The sequence below is a fragment of the Coenobita brevimanus genome, chromosome 46 (genome assembly GCF_032717465.1).
Source record: "Coenobita brevimanus isolate Jiangsu-jjx chromosome 46, ASM3271746v2, whole genome shotgun sequence".
In the NCBI taxonomy this organism is placed as follows: Eukaryota; Metazoa; Arthropoda; class Malacostraca; order Decapoda; family Coenobitidae; genus Coenobita; species Coenobita brevimanus.
The window spans coordinates 17,889,659-17,909,809 of record NC_136999.1 but is presented as its reverse complement, the minus strand read 5'-3'; positions in this window follow the sequence as shown (position 1 = coordinate 17,909,809).

The following is a 20,151-nucleotide window of genomic DNA, read 5'->3' as shown; positions in this document are numbered from 1 at the left end:
AGTGAGATTCACAGAAAAGAAGAGAAATTCATTCAGCTCCATGATAGCAGCCATCTGATTTACTACAGAGGAAAGCAAAATGAAAGTGCTAGTGGTGTAGGGTTTCTATCTATCTATCTATTGCCAGACGCCTCAATCCCGTTTGGGGTGGCCACAAAACAAATCGCCTCCACGTCACCCTGTCCCCTGCCATTTCACTGCCCTGCTCCCAACTCACACCGCCCTCTCTCATATACCTCTCCACCTCATCCCTCCATCTCATCCTCGGCCTCCCCCTACCTCTCCCCCATCCACCTTACTCACACACACTCTCTTCGTCAGTCTTTCACCCTCCATCCTCTCCACATGGCCAAACCACCTCAGTGTATTCCTCCTAACGATTCCTATCACATCCACATCCACACCACAACGCTCCTTTATATCCTCATTCGTCAGCCTGTCTCTCCATGTGACTCCACAGGCTCCTCTTAAATAACTCATTTCCACTGCTCTCACTCTTGACTTGCGCCCTTCCAACAACGTCCAAGCTTCACTTCCATATGTTAGAGTTGGTATCACAATACTGACATGTGGTAACTTTTTCACTTCCATGCTCACTTCCTTGTTTCTTACCACTGCTTTCAAAGAACCAGCAACCTTTCTTCCCTGCTGTACCCTTTCAAGCACTTCACCCTCCAAACCTTCATCCTTACTCACCACACTACCCAAGTACTTAAACGTACTCACATTTTCCAATTCCTCACCATCCAACCTCACTGTACATTCACTGACTTCACCTCTCTGAAAGATCATCACATTACTCTTCCCTACATTCACCTTTAGATACCGTTTCTTACACACTCTCCTAAACTCATCCACCAAGCCTTGCAGCTCCCCTTCATCTTCACTCAACAACACAGTATCATCTGCAAACAACAGTACAGGGAGTTTCCAAACACTACCCTCTCTCACCAAGGCCGCTCCCAACATCCACTACCCTACCTTGTTCCAGTTTTATTACCCCATCCATGTACAGATTGAACAACCATGGAGACATGACACATCCCTGTTTCAACCCAACCTTCAAAGAGAAAAATTCACTCAGTTCACCATCCACACGCACTGCAGCCTTAGCACCATCATACATACTCTTCACAGCATTCAACAGCTTCCCATCTACTCCATATATTCTTAATACTTTCCACAATCCTTGTCTATCCACCCTGTCATATGCTTTCTCCAAATCCATTAAAGCCGCATACAACTTCTTTCCCTTCTCTAGAAACTTTTCCACTAATGATCTAAGAATGAATATCTGATCTACACAACCTCTTCCCTTCCTAAAGCTTCCCTGTTCTTCACCAACTAATTTTTCTGTTCTTTCCCTAACTCTGTCAATAAGTATCCTACCATACACTTTTCCTATTATACTAAGAAGACAAATGCCCCTATGATTACCACACACTTCTTTTTCCCCTTTTCCTTTGTACAAGGGAATAATTATACCTGACTTCCAATCCTCCGGGACTCTACCTTCCTCCCAGGCCAATCTGCACATCTTCCACATCCATTCTACTACTATCTCTCCCCCATGCTTCAGCATTTCACCACACACTCCATCAGTTCCTGGGGCTTTCCCCAATTTAACTTTCTTCATTGCTTCCGCAACTTCTATCCTACTGATTTCTTCCTGTCTTCTCACCTCCCTCCTTCTCCCACCGATTTACCAGCCACTTATACTCGCATCACTTCCATCCTCTATGTTCAACAATTCCTTAACCCACGGCGTCCCATCGACGTGAATTAACGTCCACACGTTTTGTCACTGCCAGTCCCGTTGACGTTCATAAACGCGAATCAATTGCAAGGTCCCTAATTTGAACAAATTTTCAATTTTTTCGGGTGATTTTTGGTACGAATACATGGGACACCTTCCTCTACAAGATGCCAGGCAGGGACAATGCCTTACCCAGCATGACCTCCCCCCCCCTGCATGCCATTGTCTCAGCAATTCACCTGTTACCAATGTCCTGGCCAGTAAAGCCATGTCATGCCACGGTACAAAATTCAGGGCCAGAGTGATTCCCCAATCGATGACAATTTGGAGGACAAAGTTTACATAGCATTAGAGGAAGAAACAGTCAGAAATGATGATCAGGTAATGTCGCCAAAAAAGGTCAGGTATGTTGATGTGTTTCATGAGTGAAACAATGCTTTTATTGCCTATATTACTGTGTTAAAACCAATATTATCTCGTACTACATATAAATTCGTACGAAATAAATAAATAAATACCGTTTATGAGTGGTGTGGAATGGTTACAGTCCCATAGAACTCGTTTTCTTTGGAGCCAGCCTGATAGAAAACACAGTAAGGTGAGGAGGTACTGCTACCTGTATCGAGTATTTTAAACCTCAAGTGAGCGATTTCTCTATGATTTTTCGATGTTTCTCACCAAAAGCGCAGGTTTGGGCCAAACAAATTTTTTTCCAAAAATGGTCAGAATTGGGGGGAGTCAGTGGTGGAAAAGTGGTCAGGATGGGGCGGGTTAAAGTGTTCTCTGCATCTGCTCACTTTTTCTCCCTTCTCCACTAGTAGGGTTTCTAATTAATTGAAATTCTGCAAACAACATTGTTAAAGTCTGCAGTGTATCTGATTGAGTTGTATGGATTGTAACCATAATATGCAAAAGACACCCTGAAAGTATGAGGAATACAAGTATATGCACTGACCTCTCAAAGCGCAGATGAAGAAGCTATAACATTCTACAGTGATATTATCTCCAAGATTATGGAAGAAGAAAAGACCACATATACTATGTTCATGGGAGACTTCAATGCAAAAGTAGGCCAATTGAAAAATGGAAAAGCATGTATGAGAAAATTAAGCATGGGAGAAAGGAATGACAAAGGTGAAATGGTGGTAAACTTTGTTGAAATGTTTGACAGGAGAATAATGGACACATTCTATCACAAAAGAACAGGGAGAAAAAGGACCTGAAGAAGTAGAAATGCAGAAACAAAGAATGAAATTGACTTAGAAAATAAAAATAACATGATTATAAATGTCACAGTTATCAAAAAAGTAAATATAGGAAGTGACTATAGAATGGTTGGTTGCACCGCCAGATTAAATTTCAGAAGTGAAAAAAAAAAATGATAAACGTAAAATGTTATACCCAATAAATGTAAGTAATGATAAAGCAGGCTTTCAGTTAGAAATAACGAACAGATTCCAATTTTAAGTTAGGCTGAGTGTGACATCGATGAGTTGAATAGACTAACAAAAGTGCCAGGCGAATCAGCAGAGGTAGTAGGGAAAACTAATACATCCAAAGCCCACAAGCATTCAAAAAAGACCCTCGAGGTCATGAAAAGAAGAAAGTAATGAAAGTAAAAACAAAGAAAGACGAAATAGAAGTAGTGAAGTTAAATGAGCTTATCAACAAGAGACAGAGAGAAGAAAAAAGAAATAGATACATGGACCGGATCAAAGAAATTATTATAAAAAAAAAGAAGTCTGAAACAGGTACGAAGTAAAATGCACTAGGAAAGCAACAAAATGTTTCAAAGACAAAAACGGTGAAGTCATTGAATGCAGAGATGGCATGGTGAAAAAAATTTACGAATTTTATAAAAGAACTGTATGCATCAAACACAATAACACCTATTGGTAACTTTTCAGTTGACACAAGTGAAATACCTGAGGTTACATTAGACAATGTAAACATTTCCCTTAAGAGTATGAAAAGAGGGGAGGCTCCAGGAGATGATGGGATAGTAGCAGATTTACTGATGAATGCAGGAGTAGAAGTACAAAGCAGGTTCACTCACTTATTTACTCAGTGTATAATAAAGAAAATTGCCAAAACATAGTGCAGTGCAACAGTTATTTTGCTTTACAAAATTGATACTCAAAAGATTTTAGAAACTATCGACCCATTAGCTTAATACTAGTTATTTTCAAACTCGTCACTAAAGTCCTTACGAACAGAATAACAACATATTTGGAAGAAAACTAGCCTAGTGAGCAAGCAGGATTCCGATGTGGATATTCAACCACTGATAATCTACACACAGAGAATTATGTAATAAGGAAAAGTACAAAGTACAGTAAACCACTGCATCTGGGTTTTGTTGACTACAAAAAGGCTGTCGACTCAGTGGAACACATAGCAGTTATAAATTCATTGTGGGAACAAGAAGTAAATGGTATATAAAGTGGAAATTGCTACAGTTAAATTACATAACGAGTCGGAAATAATTGAGACTGAGAAGGACGTGCGTCAGGGAGATATAATATCACCAAAATTATTAAGAGCAGGCTAAGAAAGTATTTTCAGAAAGCTAGACTGGGAAAACACAGGATTAAACACAGATGGAGAAAACCTAGTCTATTTAAGATTTGCAGATGACATTCTCCTAATCTCAGAGGCAGCAGAGACATTGCAACAAATGTTTATTAACCTGAACAGAGAAAGTCACGAAGTAGGGATAAAGGTGAACCAGTGTAAAACTGAAGTTTAATCCCAATACACGAGTTCAAACAGATGGCAATATTGCATTATGAGACAAAGCAATTAACCTTTTTGATTGAAAACACATATATGTATGCATTTACTTCAAACGTGACTCATCTTTTTATAAAACTTTATAATCAATTTTAATTTTCTTTGATAACGGTAAACTTTTGAAGCTAATTTTGACCCCTTTAGATTCGAAAATTATTCCATATTCAAAATGGCTGATTATATTGCTAGCAATTTACAAATATAAATAGATATGTGTTAAGAGAGGCTGTAGATTTACCACGCTCCTTAGGGTTACACAGACCAATGTGCAGTCTTGATTCAAACGTTTCTTGGCTTCAGCCATCAGAGCAGAGTAAACAGGGAATACAAGGCAGTCCCCTATCCGCCTCCCGGGGATGCGCCAGGTAGCAGTGGGATATATCGGTATATAAACGATGTAGGAATGTTTCGTTGTGTATATCTACTTGTTTGTGTACATTGCTGTGCATGTGTGGGCATCTTTGTGCTTGTGCGTATGTGTGTATATTGGTATGTGTGGATATGTGCTTGTGTGCGTGCGAGCGTGTGGATGGGGTTGTCATTTGTGTTTTTTTCTTCTTTGTAAAAACTTGATGTTGAAATGATCGTTTTTGAATGTGTGTGTGTGTGTGTGTGTGTGTGAGAGAGAGAGAGAGAGAGAGAGAGAGAGAGAGAGAGAGAGAGAGAGAGAGAGAGAGATGAAATTAATATCTTAAAATAATATTAAAACCGTTTATTTCCACCAACAGTGGTTATTCTGTTACAATTCATTCTGTGCTGTACTGTAGTTACATAGGGCTGATCATGTAGATAATGTACCGTATATGCTGAACATACATAGCATGTTCATTTTAAAAGTCACATGTTTTCGAAGCCATTAAAAGTTCATACAATCCATTAAGAGTATTTAACACATGCTGTTTTAGTCTTGAGAGAGAGAGAGAGAGAGAGAGAGAGAGAGAGAGGATGATAGTATACAGACTGTCAAATGATTCCTGCAGAGTGATCGGGGGAACAGGCAGAGAGCTAAAGAAAGAGGAACAAAAACAAACATTTGACTGAGAAAGGTAGGCATGCAGGAACAGATATATAGATATGACAGAAAATTACGAACAGACATACTAGAAGGTGTACTTGAAACTGCTCAAACATATAGAGAGACCGAGACGCTGACCGTCATACTCATAAACGAGAATGGTAAGAGACCTACTGAGACCAAGAGGCTGAGCAAACTGGCGATCGGTGATTACAGTAGAAAGAGACAGACAGACGAATAAACTGATAGACAAATAGATAATAATTTAAGAGGACAGATAGTCACTAAAAGAAATACGCAAGACGAAACAGTTTAAGCGAAGAGTACGCATACGTACATAAATACATACATACAGACAGATAGACAAAGAACAACAAGACAGAGACATGAGGGAATAATAATAAAGAGAAGCAAGTGCTTGAAAACCGGACAGGCAGACAGGCAGACATGTTAGAGTGAGTGAAAAGAGAAAAGTCTGAGAGCGAGAGAATAGTGATTTGGTTGTTATAGATGTAATGGCGAGAAGTGGGTGAGAAACTTACTAAATCTGTTGAAATGGAGAGAGAGAGAGAGAGAGAGAGAGAGAGAGAGAGAGAGAGCGACAGGTGCTGAGTAAATGAGACTGCCACTTCACTCACACCACAGTCTCTGGCAGGTTGAGAGCCACTAGCGATGTGTGTGTGTGTGTGTGTGTGTGTGTGTGTGTGTGTGTGTGTGTGTGTGTGTTTGTGTGCGCGCGCGCGCGATCCCTAACCTCTATCTGCTCGATTGATTGTTAAGTGTTGTCAGCCTGTAGGTTCAGTTTGAATTGTAATCAAGGAGATTCCTACCTTTCTCGTAACTACAGCTTATCGAATCTGATGCAACCATAACACATTCAGGTCGTGGGAGTGGCCCAGCTCCGTCAGCTAAAAGCAAACAAACTCTTGTACGGCTCTATTAGGTTTTGATTCAGTGTATACTCAGCGTAGAGGAACTTGTCCTTAAGTTTGCATGTGGCTGCATATCAACATAAACTTCCCTCTCCCCTCCCCCTTCTCCCCGATCCTCCTTCTCCCTTCTCAGTCTCCTGTTTCCATACCCCTCTCCTTCCTCAACTTCCTCTCTCCATACCCCCCTCTCAGCTCTTCCTCTCCCCATAGCCTATCCCTCTCATTTCTATTCCTCTCCTTATACCCCTCTCGCTTTCCCTGTACCTCCTTCCATATTCCTTTCCTATTCCTCTCTCCAAACCCCTCTCTCCTCCATTTTTTCTCTCTCCTTACCCCCCTCCATGCTCCAGTTCCTCTCTCCATACCGCCCTCCCTTCTCCTATTCCTCTAGTTCCTCTCCCCATAAACCTCTCCCTTCTCCAATTCCTCTCCTCATACCTCTCTCCTTTCTACAATTCCTCTCTCCATTTGCCTCTCCCTTCATTATTTCCTCTCTCCATACCCATCTTCCTTCTCCAGTTCCTCTTCCTATACCTCTCTCCCTTCCAATATTCCTCTCATATCTTTCTCTCTTCATCAACCCTATTTCTCTCTACTCTCGCTCTCCCATACCCATATCACAACACACTCCATCTCCCGAAGTTTACCCCTACTTATCTCCCTCTTCCCTCCCTCTGTCCCCATTCTTCTCCCCCTTCTCTCCCACCCTATCTCTCTTCACCCTCACCCTCCCAGCGCATGTTACTGGCAGTGGGTGTCAAGATGTTAAGCAGACAGCACACAAACATGAGTTATCCAACCACCGATGTTACTGCTGCTGCTGCTGCTGATGATGATGATGATGAGAATGCTTGGTGATGGCAGTGGTGGTGAGGAGACCAGTGAGAGGGGGAATGGGATAATACGGATGCTGGTGGTGTAACTATAGATGGTTTCAGCGAATCTGACGCACTGATTTTGCCAGCTGAGAACAGGTGGAATTGGTAACACTGCGCGATGCTCTCGGGCTGTGATTGGTCAATTCTCTTCTGTTTGAACGTGCACCGAATTGACTTTGTATTCCGACCAAAATTCATTTATTTGTAAGGTACTGGATTATGCAGATTCAGATTAAAGCAATGATATCTCTAATGATAAATATTTGCCTTTTGAATTATCAGAGATAAACCTGAACGACATTCATAACAAAACTAAGTAAAGTCGCAACTGGACGCATACGGACAACAATCAGCAACTGATTTATTTGTTTAAATTGTCATTTCATTATGCTTGATTTCGTTCACATTGAACGCGGTTTTATTAAAGCAGCATAGTTCAACTATTATTTTCTCACTGGGTTTGCTTATATCTTACTTTCCTTTTTTTCACCATTAACAAAAATTCGGTTCATTCTACACTGATGAAATCCATTACTTTCCCGCCTCCCCTTGGTCGGGGGGACAGAGACGTATCATGGTTGAGGAGAGGATGCATGTGACCAAGGATAGGGTGTCTGTCTGTCTGTCTCTTATTATACTTGTGCAAATATTCAGGAAAATCAAACACCTCACTTAATAATGTAAGAAGTAATTTCACAGAATATGAATGAATACAAACATTAATGCAGAATTGTAAAGCTACTGTTACCTATGAAGGTAATGAAAATGTGCATGCACAGTATACTGAGAATAACATGTATTGGCAGAAGCTAAGCTAAGCGTATCTAGAGTAAAACTGTATATTAGCAGATGAGGTAATGAAGGGTATGGTGTAGACCAGTGGTGCCCAAACTGGGGGCCATGGCCCCCTTGGGGGCCATATATCAGAATGAAGGGGGCCATAACCTGAACCGAAGGAGTTTAGCGAGTAGGTAGTCAGTGGAGAGAACTTACACAGGTTCAGTACAGGTTTGTGCAATGCCTTACTGCCAGACACATAAGTAATACGTCCTTTTTTTTTTTTTTTCTTTTTTTTGCCTGTGTAATTACCTTTTTTTTTTTTTAATCTGATTCTGTGTTGTTGACATAAAATAAGGCATAGAGATGTATTAGCGGAGCAGATAATTTAACTCAATCTAATTCTAAGGCTTCCTAAACTATGGATTCTGTATGATAACCTGGTCTTGAATCTTGAGTATCAGCAAGGATGTTCACATTTTTCAGTTAACTATCCATTCACAGTTGCAACATTGATCACCGTGTGCGCCTCCCCATATAATCAGTTTGTGCCCACCTGTGAATACTTCAATAATTATATATATATAAGATTCAGCTAAGCCAAAATACACATTTCTTTATTAATACTTAACAACAGAGAAAATAACAAATGGAATCAATAAAATTACAGGATTTGCTAGAGTGATTTTTATATGGACATGATGAGTGTAGGACTGTAGTGTAGACAGTCACTGTAGTCATGGCTTATGGTTGGGGAAGGGGGGCCATGGACAAGGATCATGTATGAAAAGTGGGTAACGACCAGAAAAAGTTTGGGAACCACTGGTGTAGACTGTGGACTGTGACACTGTGTACTAGTGGTGGGAAAATCATTCCAGCCTTAACAGCACCTATGTCCGAATGCGTCCAATTGAGACTTTACTTAGTGTTGTTATGAATGTTCAGGTTTATCTCTGATAATTCAAAAGGTACATGTTTATCATTAAAGATATCATTGCTTTAATGTGAATCTCTATAATTCGTTATCTTATAAATCAATTTGGTGCACTTTCGGACACAACGGAAATTGACCAATCACAGCCCGAGAAAATGGGAGAAATGGAGTTCCCCCGAGCTAAGCCCTGTATTGGACTATATAGCCCCGCTAGGGTTACAGGAGCGAGCTACCACTCCCGGCACGGCAGCCCGGGCGAGGCTCGAACTCGCAATCCCCTGATTAGGCTACGAGTCCGGCGCGCTACCACTGTGTCACAGCCCGAGAGCATCGCGCTGTTACCAATTCCACCTGTCCTCAGCTGGCAAAATCAGTGTGTCAGACTCGGAAGGGCCTGGCCGCAGGTGAAAATCATCTAAACTGCGCATGCGCCAGAGTCTCGTCGCTGATTGGCCCATGTTTTCTTTCAGCTGGCAGATGTAAACAACAGAATTATAAGCAAATACAATAGGAGAAACTAACAAAATTTTGCACCTTTTGCTTGTCACAGCTTTAGATGGGTAGTCTATTGTAATATTATTGTACTGTCTGTCACTCACACACAGCTTTGTAAGCTTGAAAATATATTTCCTTTAGTAATCGGCCATTTATGAACGAATTTGATAATCATGTTGCAAATGACAGGTTTGGACTTGAGTTGTCAGAATGGCTTAGAAGTAAATATATTTTTTTCTTGGCGACAAAAATTGTCTTAGGCTAAATACCTTACGCACGTTTCTCTTAGCCTAGCTTATTCTACAGGAGCTGGGGCTTGTTTTTGTTATTCTGGTTTTAGTCTCTAATCTGCGGAATATGATGTTTTACCCTATAGGCCTATACTGATATGTTTTTAAGTCATTCTATGATATTTTCTTGTGTATTTGGATGTTTCCCACAATGGGTTACATATGGTTAGGTTAGGTTAGGTTAGTATAAGAGTAATATTTTTATCATTTCTGACAGAAATGAATGTCAGCTTTGAACTAATCACATTATAAAACATTAAAAAAAGATAAAGTAAAGCTTCAAAGTGAGTTGGGTGTGGTTCTGGAAATTTACCCTTTTAGTATTCGATGATTTATGGAAGAAATTGATAATCGTGTTGCAAACGACAGGTTTGGACTTGAGTTTCTCTTAGCCAGTTCTACAGGAGCTGGAACGGGACTTGTTTTTGTTATTCTGGTTTTATTGTCTAATCTGTGGAATATGAGGTTTTACCCTATATACTGATATATTCACACCTACAATAACGACTTGCCTTTGTAGCAGGCTAAGTGGGTAGGCCTTGATGCAGGGGTAAAGGCATAAGAAATGGGTATCATTGAGAAATTTCGTTATTAGTGGATATATGAACATTCTTGTTTGTTTTGTAATATGATATTGTTATTGTGTTGTTGTATATTCTCCCCACAACGTGGTGGGGAACGGGCAAACATGAGAGCCCGTCAGGGAAAAATGCAGAAAACGGCTCCAATGAAGGAGCAAAGCGCGGACGGCAGACTGGCAGACAGGGCAAGGGCGGCAGAGGAAGGGAACGAGGCGATGGTGGTGAGGCAACAGCCCGATGATCGACGAGGCGAGGGGGAGAGAGAGCGGTAGACTGCACGGCGCCGATGGAAGGGGCGCCGGCATGCTCAGGTGGAAATCCCCAAACGACTCGGCGGTGGTTGGCGGCCGGCTGCTCGATGTTCACAGAGGGCAGAGAGGGACGAGAGCGTGGTAGACTACACGGCGTCGATGGTGAGGGCGCCGAAGCTCAGACTGAAGCGTCCCAAACTCTGCCCTCAACCCCCATTCACTCGCTCCAGCTCTCCACAGCAGCAGGTGGAAGCGTAGAGGGAAGGCCCAGTCCAGGTGGACACAAGGGCACAACCCCGGTCAAGGTAGTGGCGGAGGGAGGGTGGTCGGCCATGGAAAGGGCGGACGAGCCTCAACCTCCTGGTGGGCTGACCAGGGCACTCCCGTAGGTGGAGAGGACAGGCCCGTCCTTCAGCTGAAACGGCTGCTGTGGAGAGCTGGTCCCGCCGGGAACAGCGGTGGAGGTGTTGCCTCGGCGAGAGGTGGGCTGCCAGTGAATATGATATTACCTTCTGTATTTAGCCCTCAGGCTGCCTCCCCCTGAAGAAGGGCCAATCAGCGACGAGACTCTCTGGCGCATGTGCAGTTTAGATGATTTTTGCCTGCGGGCAGGCCCTTCCATCAGACTCGCTGAAACAGACTATAGTATGATGTATAATGCATTAATACGAAATGGGGTGATGATGATAATGGGAGTGATGATGATGATGATGATGGGAGTGGTGGTTGTGGTTGTGATGGTGATGACGAAAGGTTAAAAAGTGTTGCTACATATAATGGGAGTGAAGATGTCGGTAAATAGAATGATTATGATGACTGCAGTACAGACAGAAGGACTGAGCACAGACGAAGGAGAAAAGAGAAGTGACGTAGAATATATTGACGATGATAATGATGGATGTTACACTTACAAAAACGGACTCTAGTAGATCATTCCTTCACCAACCATATTTTATTCCAGTACTTAATAAAATTCGTTCTACAAAATAAATATCCTTAGTTAATTCATTACACCCGCACTTGCAAAGCGAGAGTGGGATATTGTACTAATCGGAGTGCATCTCTCTCTCTCTCTCTTTGTGAGAGAGAGAGAGAGAGAGAGAGAGAGAGAGAGAGAGAGAGAGAGAGAGAGAGAACTAAATAACTCAGTTTTGGTCCGATTTCAACCAAATTTAGTGGGAAGACTGGTGTAAAAGCAAAAAATAAGTTTATTACGAGCGAGGGATCGAAACTAGGGAGCGATGTTTACTTTCACTTAAGTTTGGAAATGAGCCGCCCATCGTGACCCAGGTTGGCCCGACCCGACCGTCATGCTAAGCTGAAGTGAATTACTCTGCTCGTATGTGAAAGAGTTGAAATTCTTTCTGCATGTGAACATCCATTCAACAAATTTTGTGGTCAACAAAAACTCACCCACAAATGCGTAGGAGCCCCTTGGAATCTCGAATTTTCCAGGGGTGTTCGGCTCCAATCGGTGAACGCCTCAGTTACGATATCAAATTTTAAAAGATTTTCCCTCGTAACATTGTGTTTCTGGCATGAACTCTGGCAGTTAAATATCGGAAATCTCACCTATAATTCTACATAAACGTTTCTGCAGTCTTTTGAAGGTGAAAACACCAAGGGAAATCACCGCATTTCTGGCTTTAATCATCTCATCAAAAACCAAGCCTTCATCATTTCAGTTTCGTCGACATGGTAGGTTGGCAGCGGAGATTGTAGAATTTAGCACTGGGCGTGTGATGAATGCTACGGCGCCTCGCTTTACACTAGCACTCAGATACCGTTGGAATCTATGTTGCTCGCACAAACTCTGGAACTATATTATAAGTGAAGGGGAAGGAGGGAGAGGGAGGGAGAGACCGAGGATGAGGTGGAGGGATGGTGTTGAGAGGTATGTGAGGGAGGGGGAAGTGAGCTGGGGAGAGGGCAGTCAGAGGGGTTTTGTCTGCGGCCACCCTTTGCCGGATTAGGGTGTCGGACTATACAGTAGATAGATAGATAGAGACTTTGGTGTGTGTGTGTGTGTGTGTGTGTGTGTGTGTGTGTGTGTGTGTGTGTGTGTGTGTGTCTGTGTCTGTGTCTGTGTGGGTGTATGTGAGAGAATGTTTTTCGTTCCAGAATATTTTTCACTGTCCAGCTACCTTCAAGGAGAAGTAATATATCAAAGTGGAATTGTGATAACAAGGCTCTCGCTCGCTCGTCAGGCGCTCACAAAACGCATTTTACTGATCATAATTGGGAACAAATGTCAGAGATCAAAGTTACAAGGTTAGGCCAAAATTTGACCCAGCATCGTCCGCTTAAACAATTTTTATTTGATACCGACAGTGCTTGCTGAAAGTGTTGAGGGTAATGCAAGGACACAGGGAGTCTTATTTGAGAACAATCAAAGGCCAAGATCACAGGGCAGGTTAACTTGAACAGTTGTAAATTATTTAGACCAATTACTGTTGAATGGTTCAGGGTAAGGCGGAAATGAAGGAATTCAATTGTGAAACCGATCAGTTAAATTTCAAGGCCGCCAGGAAAGGTCAACTTAAACAGCTTCAATCTGTTGTGGGTGAAACGTAGGATGAAGGAATTCGATTCTGTGGAAATCCGTAAAAGGTCATTGCCTTAGGACAAGGTCCAGTGTTTGACCCTTTAACTCAACCATTTTTAATCGATTTGGGCCAAATTTAGTGGTAGGATAAGGATCAACCAAAGATTAAGAGATTTCATGTTGATAACAATAGGTCAGATGTCAAGGTCACAGGTGGTCAACTCTTAGTTTTGATCCAGTTTAGACCAATGATGATGAAAGTGTCAAAGGTCAGGCAAGAGTGAGGTAATTCAATTTGAGGAAAGCTGGTCAAAGGTCAAAGTCACAAGCAAGATCAAATGTTTAGTCCATAGAACAATTGGTCGTCGCAGGTGATGCACAGTGCGAGTGATTCTTTTTCAAATGTCCAGATTATTTTATGCAGTTCTGGGGAGACCTTCTCGTTTTAAAGCAGTTGGAAAGAACCTTCACTGACTTCTACATTTCATTGACGCCATTTATTTACATACATATATATATACAGAATATATATATATATATATATATATATATATATATATATATATATATATATATATATATATATATATATATATCCCGGATTATATTGTTATATTAATACCGGTACTCAATATTCTTTTAAAAAGGGTATGAGAGAGGAGGTTGCACACACACACACACACACACACACGCACAGTCAGTCAGTCAGTTGGTCAGTCAGTGAAAGACGGGTTGGATAGAGTGAGGAAGGAGGAGGGAGGTTGCCACACTTTGCGTATTTTAGAAAACATGTTTTAAATTCATGTAAAACAAAGCCATATATATATATATATATATATATATATATATATATATATATATATATATATATATATATATATATATATATATAAGAATTAGCTGTGTTGCTGAGAAGCTGTTCACCATTCTTCTGGTTTTCCTTTCCGCTTCCTTCTTATTTCCTCCCCCTTCCCCCCTTTTTACCTTCGTCCTCCTCTGTTCTTTCCTCTCCTCTCCTCTCTCCTTACACCTCCTTTCCATCCCCTCTTTCTTTGTTTTTTCCCTTTCATTCCTTTCCTCCCTCTCGGTTTCTCCTACCCTTCCTCAAAGTTTCTATTACAAGCTCTTCCTTCTCTTCATTCCTCCATCTCCCTCTTTCCTCCCCCTCCCATGTTTTCCCGCTTGAGTATCTTCTTACCCTAGCCCTTTCTCCTTGGTTACCTCTAATTCTCTATTCCTTCCCATCTCCATCCTATTCTCCCATTCTCCCTGTCTTCCTTCATTCCTTCTTTTAACCCCCACATCGCACCCATCTTTGTCTACACTCATTCGCCCTCCTACTTCTTTTCCCCTCTTTCGTCCACGCCTCCGTCCTCTTTTCCGCTTTTTCTTCTCCGCCTGTCTTTCCTGTCGCTTCTTCTTTATTTTCACCCCACCCCTCATTCTTGGTTTGCTCCCTGACTCTCATTTCCTTTCCCTCCAAATTTAATCGCTTAATATCAGCTTTCTTTCCACTCCCTTCGTCCTCGTCCCCCTCCCTCCTTTCTTCTCATTTTCTTTCTGTCTTTTTTTTCATATTTCTGCATTGCCTTTCCCCTCATTTCTCACATCGTTAAGCACCCATTTCTCCTCATCATTGCTCTCTCTCTCTCTCTCTCTCTCTCTCTCTCTCTCTCTCTCTCTCTCCTGAGTACAAACAAGTCAGCCCATTAGTACTGTTTATGCATCTGACTTTTTATAGAAGACGCAGCCCGATCGCTGAGGCTCAACTCCCACTTCCCAGCAGTTTGCATCACACTCCTTTTCATACCACCACTTAGGGTCTGATATCGAGCCAGCTGTGCTAAATTATTCTCTTGCTGAACTGGGTGAGGTATTTAAATAATACAAGAGACAGCTTAGTAGCTGAGAGGATGGTTGGGTGACTGGATGGATAGACAGAGAAATGGATGGATAGTATGTGTAAATGTATTGATGGATGGTTGTATGGATAGAGAGATAAGTGGATGAATGGTGGATGAATAGATAGATAGATAGATAAATGGATAGATAGGTTCATGGATGGATGGATGGGTGGATGAATGGACGTATAGAGAAATTGGTGGTGGATGAATGGACAGATGAATGGATGGATAATTGGGGTGAATAGACAGAGGTGGAAGTGTAAATAGATGTATGTATGCATGAATGGAAGAGTAGATGGATGGATAGATGAATGAATAGATGGATGGGTAAATGGATGGATGAATGAATGGATGGATGAGATGGGTAGATGGATGGATGAATGAATGCTTGGATGAATGGGTAGATGAATGGATGGATAGATGGATGGATGGACTGACGAATAAATGTATAGATGGAAGTGTAAATGAATCTATGTATGGATGGATGGATGGACAGAGGGAGGAAAATGTAAACTGACGGATGGATTTATGAATGATGGATGGATGGGTAGATGGGTGGATGACAGGATGGTTGGGTGGATGAATAGAAAAATAGATGGAAAGACGGATGGATGGAGGTATAAGTGGATGAATAAATGGATGGTTAGATGGATAGATGGCTAGACGGACGAAGAGTGAGGCGTTGTGTAAGAATGGTTGGTTGATTAGATAGATAGATAAAGATGTGCCTTGTCGCTGCCTTAGACGTATAAATTTTCCTCCTCCTCCTCCTCCTCCTCCTCCTCCTCGTTCCATTTCTTCCCCCTTCTGTCATCCTCCCTTTTCGTCTTCTCTTGCTTCTCCTCGTCATCTTCCTCGCGTTCTTCTTCCTCGCTCCCTTTTTCTTCCTCTTCCTTTGTTATCCACCTGTGTTTCTTCTCTTCGTTCTTTTCGTCCTTCTTCTTCTTCTCGTCCTCATTCTTTTTCTACTTCTTCGCTCTTCTTCTTCATTATTTTTTCTTATTCTCGGTTTTCTTTTATATTTTCATCTCTTCCTCCTCCTCAAAACCCGTTATCGATTTCGTATTGTGTATTGGACTTCTTGTGGTAGGTCTCCATATTATAATTGCAAATCATACTAGATAGATAGATAAATAGATAGATAGAGAGACAGATAGAAGCAGGAAGTCAAATGATGAGAAGGTGTTGTGTTTGCGAGAAGCGAGCAGCGCTAAACGCTTACACGGGGGAAAGCTGACGACAGCGGCCAGTAAGGAGATGATTCAGTTAGCTGTCAGCAGTCCTCTCGTGAGAAAGATCTAGTCCACCCACGAGGAACACATGTGACACACCCCTGCTATACCAGAATTTAGGAAAGAGAGCTCAGACGGAGATTAGCTACCGAACAGGCTAGACAGAAGGAGACAAGCGACCCTATAGAGAGGTCGAGACGGAGATTAGCTTGAGAACAGAGAGAGAGAGAGAGAGATAGCGAGACAGGGAGGTAGCTACCCAGGACTTATACTATTATACCTGTTTAATATTTCCAAGACAAATAAAGATAGTCCCATACTATTCTTTACCTCTCCCGTCACTACATGACATCTGGTGGGGAAACTACTACAAGATATAAAAGCCGCTCGACCACAAGTCTAACATATACTTCTCTACAATTAACTACAAAGTCTTTACGACATTTGGTAGCAGCGAACGTATACGAACCTCGTCTACGAATCAACATTAAATTCCTACAAAATATCAAGATTGACAACAACCAACAATATCAGCTCCTGCCCCCTCCGTCTCCCAGATCATTACGCTGATGCAGAGGTCAAGAGATCACTCGACGCCTTGCAAGTAGCTTAACGACAAACCAAGAAATCTGCGGACATCGTCTCCGAATTAAAAGCAATTTTCTACAAAAGCAACCGAGACTACAAGGTTAGCTTCAGTTCTACAAAGTCTACAGCCATCTACAATCAACTACAGCCATCTACAATCAACTACAATTAACAACTCTACGTCGTCTGTATAATCTTCTACACGCACCTACAAGTAGCGGCAGTCTTCATCCCACAACGAATAAATCACTAGAGAAAAGGACAGAGAAAACTTCCACATAGAATAAAGGGAACAAACAAACGAAGAGTGAGACACGATTCACAACTCGTCTTACTCACTCGTCTTCACTCAAGTTACTCATCGCTACTCATTCACTCACCACAGCTACCAGTGTGGGAAGCCGACGTCACCATGTGCTGAGACGACAACACGCCAATCAACCCGCAAAGGACAACGCTATCACCACGTGCAACACCACTCACACCATTTCTCACCACGGTAAAAAATTAGTGAGTTACATCGTTACTTCATTTATACAATACACAGTGATAGACAATAAGCTTCTGCACAAACATATAAAACGTGCTGTATAGTTACAGTTTAAATACACATACTTACTTCAGTTATCTCCATAACTCAAACACTAAATAATCACCAACAATAAATATTCTACACTGTATATATTCATTCATTTATTATAACATTTATTTACTACCAACGAGTGTTACCATTCATACCTACATAAAATACGTGTTTCATACATACAACTATACATTATTATGTCTACAAGCGATAAAGAAAATATACCATCACAGTTACTCAGTGAGCAATTAAAAGAACTGTATTAAACATTTATTAATTAAAGCTACCTAGTGGAAACAGATAAATTAACTTACGAAAAAAAAAAAAAAAAAAAAAAAATGGCCAACACAAATGCCGTTAGCAAGAGTGAACATCTTCAACACAATCGTGAAGACAATGATTTCCACACAGTGCTGACACACATATTACTCACGATAGGTACAGGTGAACAAGTCAGTGTGTATAGTTAATACTGTATATATGTATATATTTTTTTTTTATATAAAATAACAAAATATGGGACTATATAATATCATTTTATAGTATCTGTGCAATATAAACTAAACTTTGAAAAAGTATCCCAAGGAAATTAGCCAGTAATTATGTAACCATGAACAACATGGAAAAAAGCGTACACAAGCAAAGAAAAACAAACTATAGAAAAAAAAAAAAGAAAAAAAAAAAGAAGAAAGAAAGAAAGAAAAGTAAGAAAGAAAAAAGAGAAATAGAGTAAGATCACATAACAAACAAATGAAAATAAGTGTAAGTGTTACTACATAACTCAAAATACCACGTAAACTACAAACAAAAAAGCAAATTGTTGTCTCCACATACAAGTGGCACGACACATCATCACTATCATCGACCGCAGCATATGTTAGGACTGCAGTTATTACAATTATGTTACTCCATATTATAATTATGTAACGACAAACGATTGCATTATGTTACACTTTGCCAATTATGTAACAGTTGCATTAACAAGATGTAACTTTTATGTAACTTTAACTACAATTATGTACCTACAAACGATATGTAACAATTATGTAACGACAAACGATTGCATTATGTTACACTTTGCCAATTATGTAACAGTTGCATTAACAAGATGTAACTTTTATGTAACTTTAACAACAATTATGTACCTACAAACGATATGTAACAATTATGTAACGACAAAACAGTTGCATTAACAAGATGTAACTTTTATGTAACTACAATTATAAGGCCAACACAATTATGCATTAACACAATATTTAGTAACAATTCATAAAATGTTACAATTATGTAGTACCACAATGTTAGCACAATATAAGTCATACAATTATAGCACAATTCTGTATTACCAGTATCATCATACAAGTTAGGTGAAATATTAGACATTACTAAAGTGATAACTCAAATATGTAATGTATAACCTAGCAGTATTACCATTGCACAATTATATGCGTACGTCTGTTGTACATGCACGTCTTACAAGTGTTATACAACAACCATTGCATTTATTCAAATATGTATACAACTTATTTAAAATGTAATATTACTGAATAATCACTATTTACTATGAATAATATATGTATACAATATTCATACAATTATGTTACTTTACAATATTATGTATTTCACTTAATTAGCTTATAAGTTCATTATAATGTGTATGTAGTATGTATTAATATATTATAACTATTAAATGTCGATGGTACGCCATTTTTGCGCGGCAGAGCAATGTGGTAGGTCTCCATATTATAATTGCAAATCATACTAGATAGATAGATAAATAGATAGATAGAGAGACAGATAGAAGCAGGAAGTCAAATGATGAGAAGGTGTTGTGTTTGCGAGAAGCGAGCAGCGCTAAACGCTTACACGGGGGAAAGCTGACGACAGCGGCCAGTAAGGAGATGATTCAGTTAGCTGTCAGCAGTCCTCTCGTGAGAAAGATCTAGTCCACCCACGAGGAACACATGTGACACACCCCTGCTATACCAGAATTTAGGAAAGAGAGCTCAGACGGAGATGAGCTACCGAACAGGCTAGACAGAAGGAGACAAGCGACCCTATAGAGAGGTCGAGACGGAGATTAGCTTGAGAACAGAGAGAGAGAGAGAGAGATAGCGAGACAGGGAGGTAGCTACCCAGGACTTATACTATTATACCTGTTTAATATTTCCAAGACAAATAAAGATAGTCCCATACTATTCTTTACCTCTCCCGTCACTACATGACATCTGGTGGGGAAACTACTACAAGATATAAAAGCCGCTCGACCACAAGTCTAACATATACTTCTCTACAATTAACTACAAAGTCTTTATGACATTCTTAACTCTCTCTCTCTCTCTCTCTCTCTCTCTCAGTTCCCTACAAAACCCATTACCACACCCCTGCCGCAATGAAACAATCTCATTATACCACAGTAAGCCTTGGATGACATGTACAGTAGAGGTGTATGGTATGTAGGAGGACTACTGGGCCTTGGGGGCAGGCTGTGAAGCCTTTGTCCAGAGTCAGACACACACACAAAGAAAAAAAAAAAAAAAAAAATACCGCCCGGCTTATCCAACTAAACTATTTCTTGGCATTGTATACACGACCTT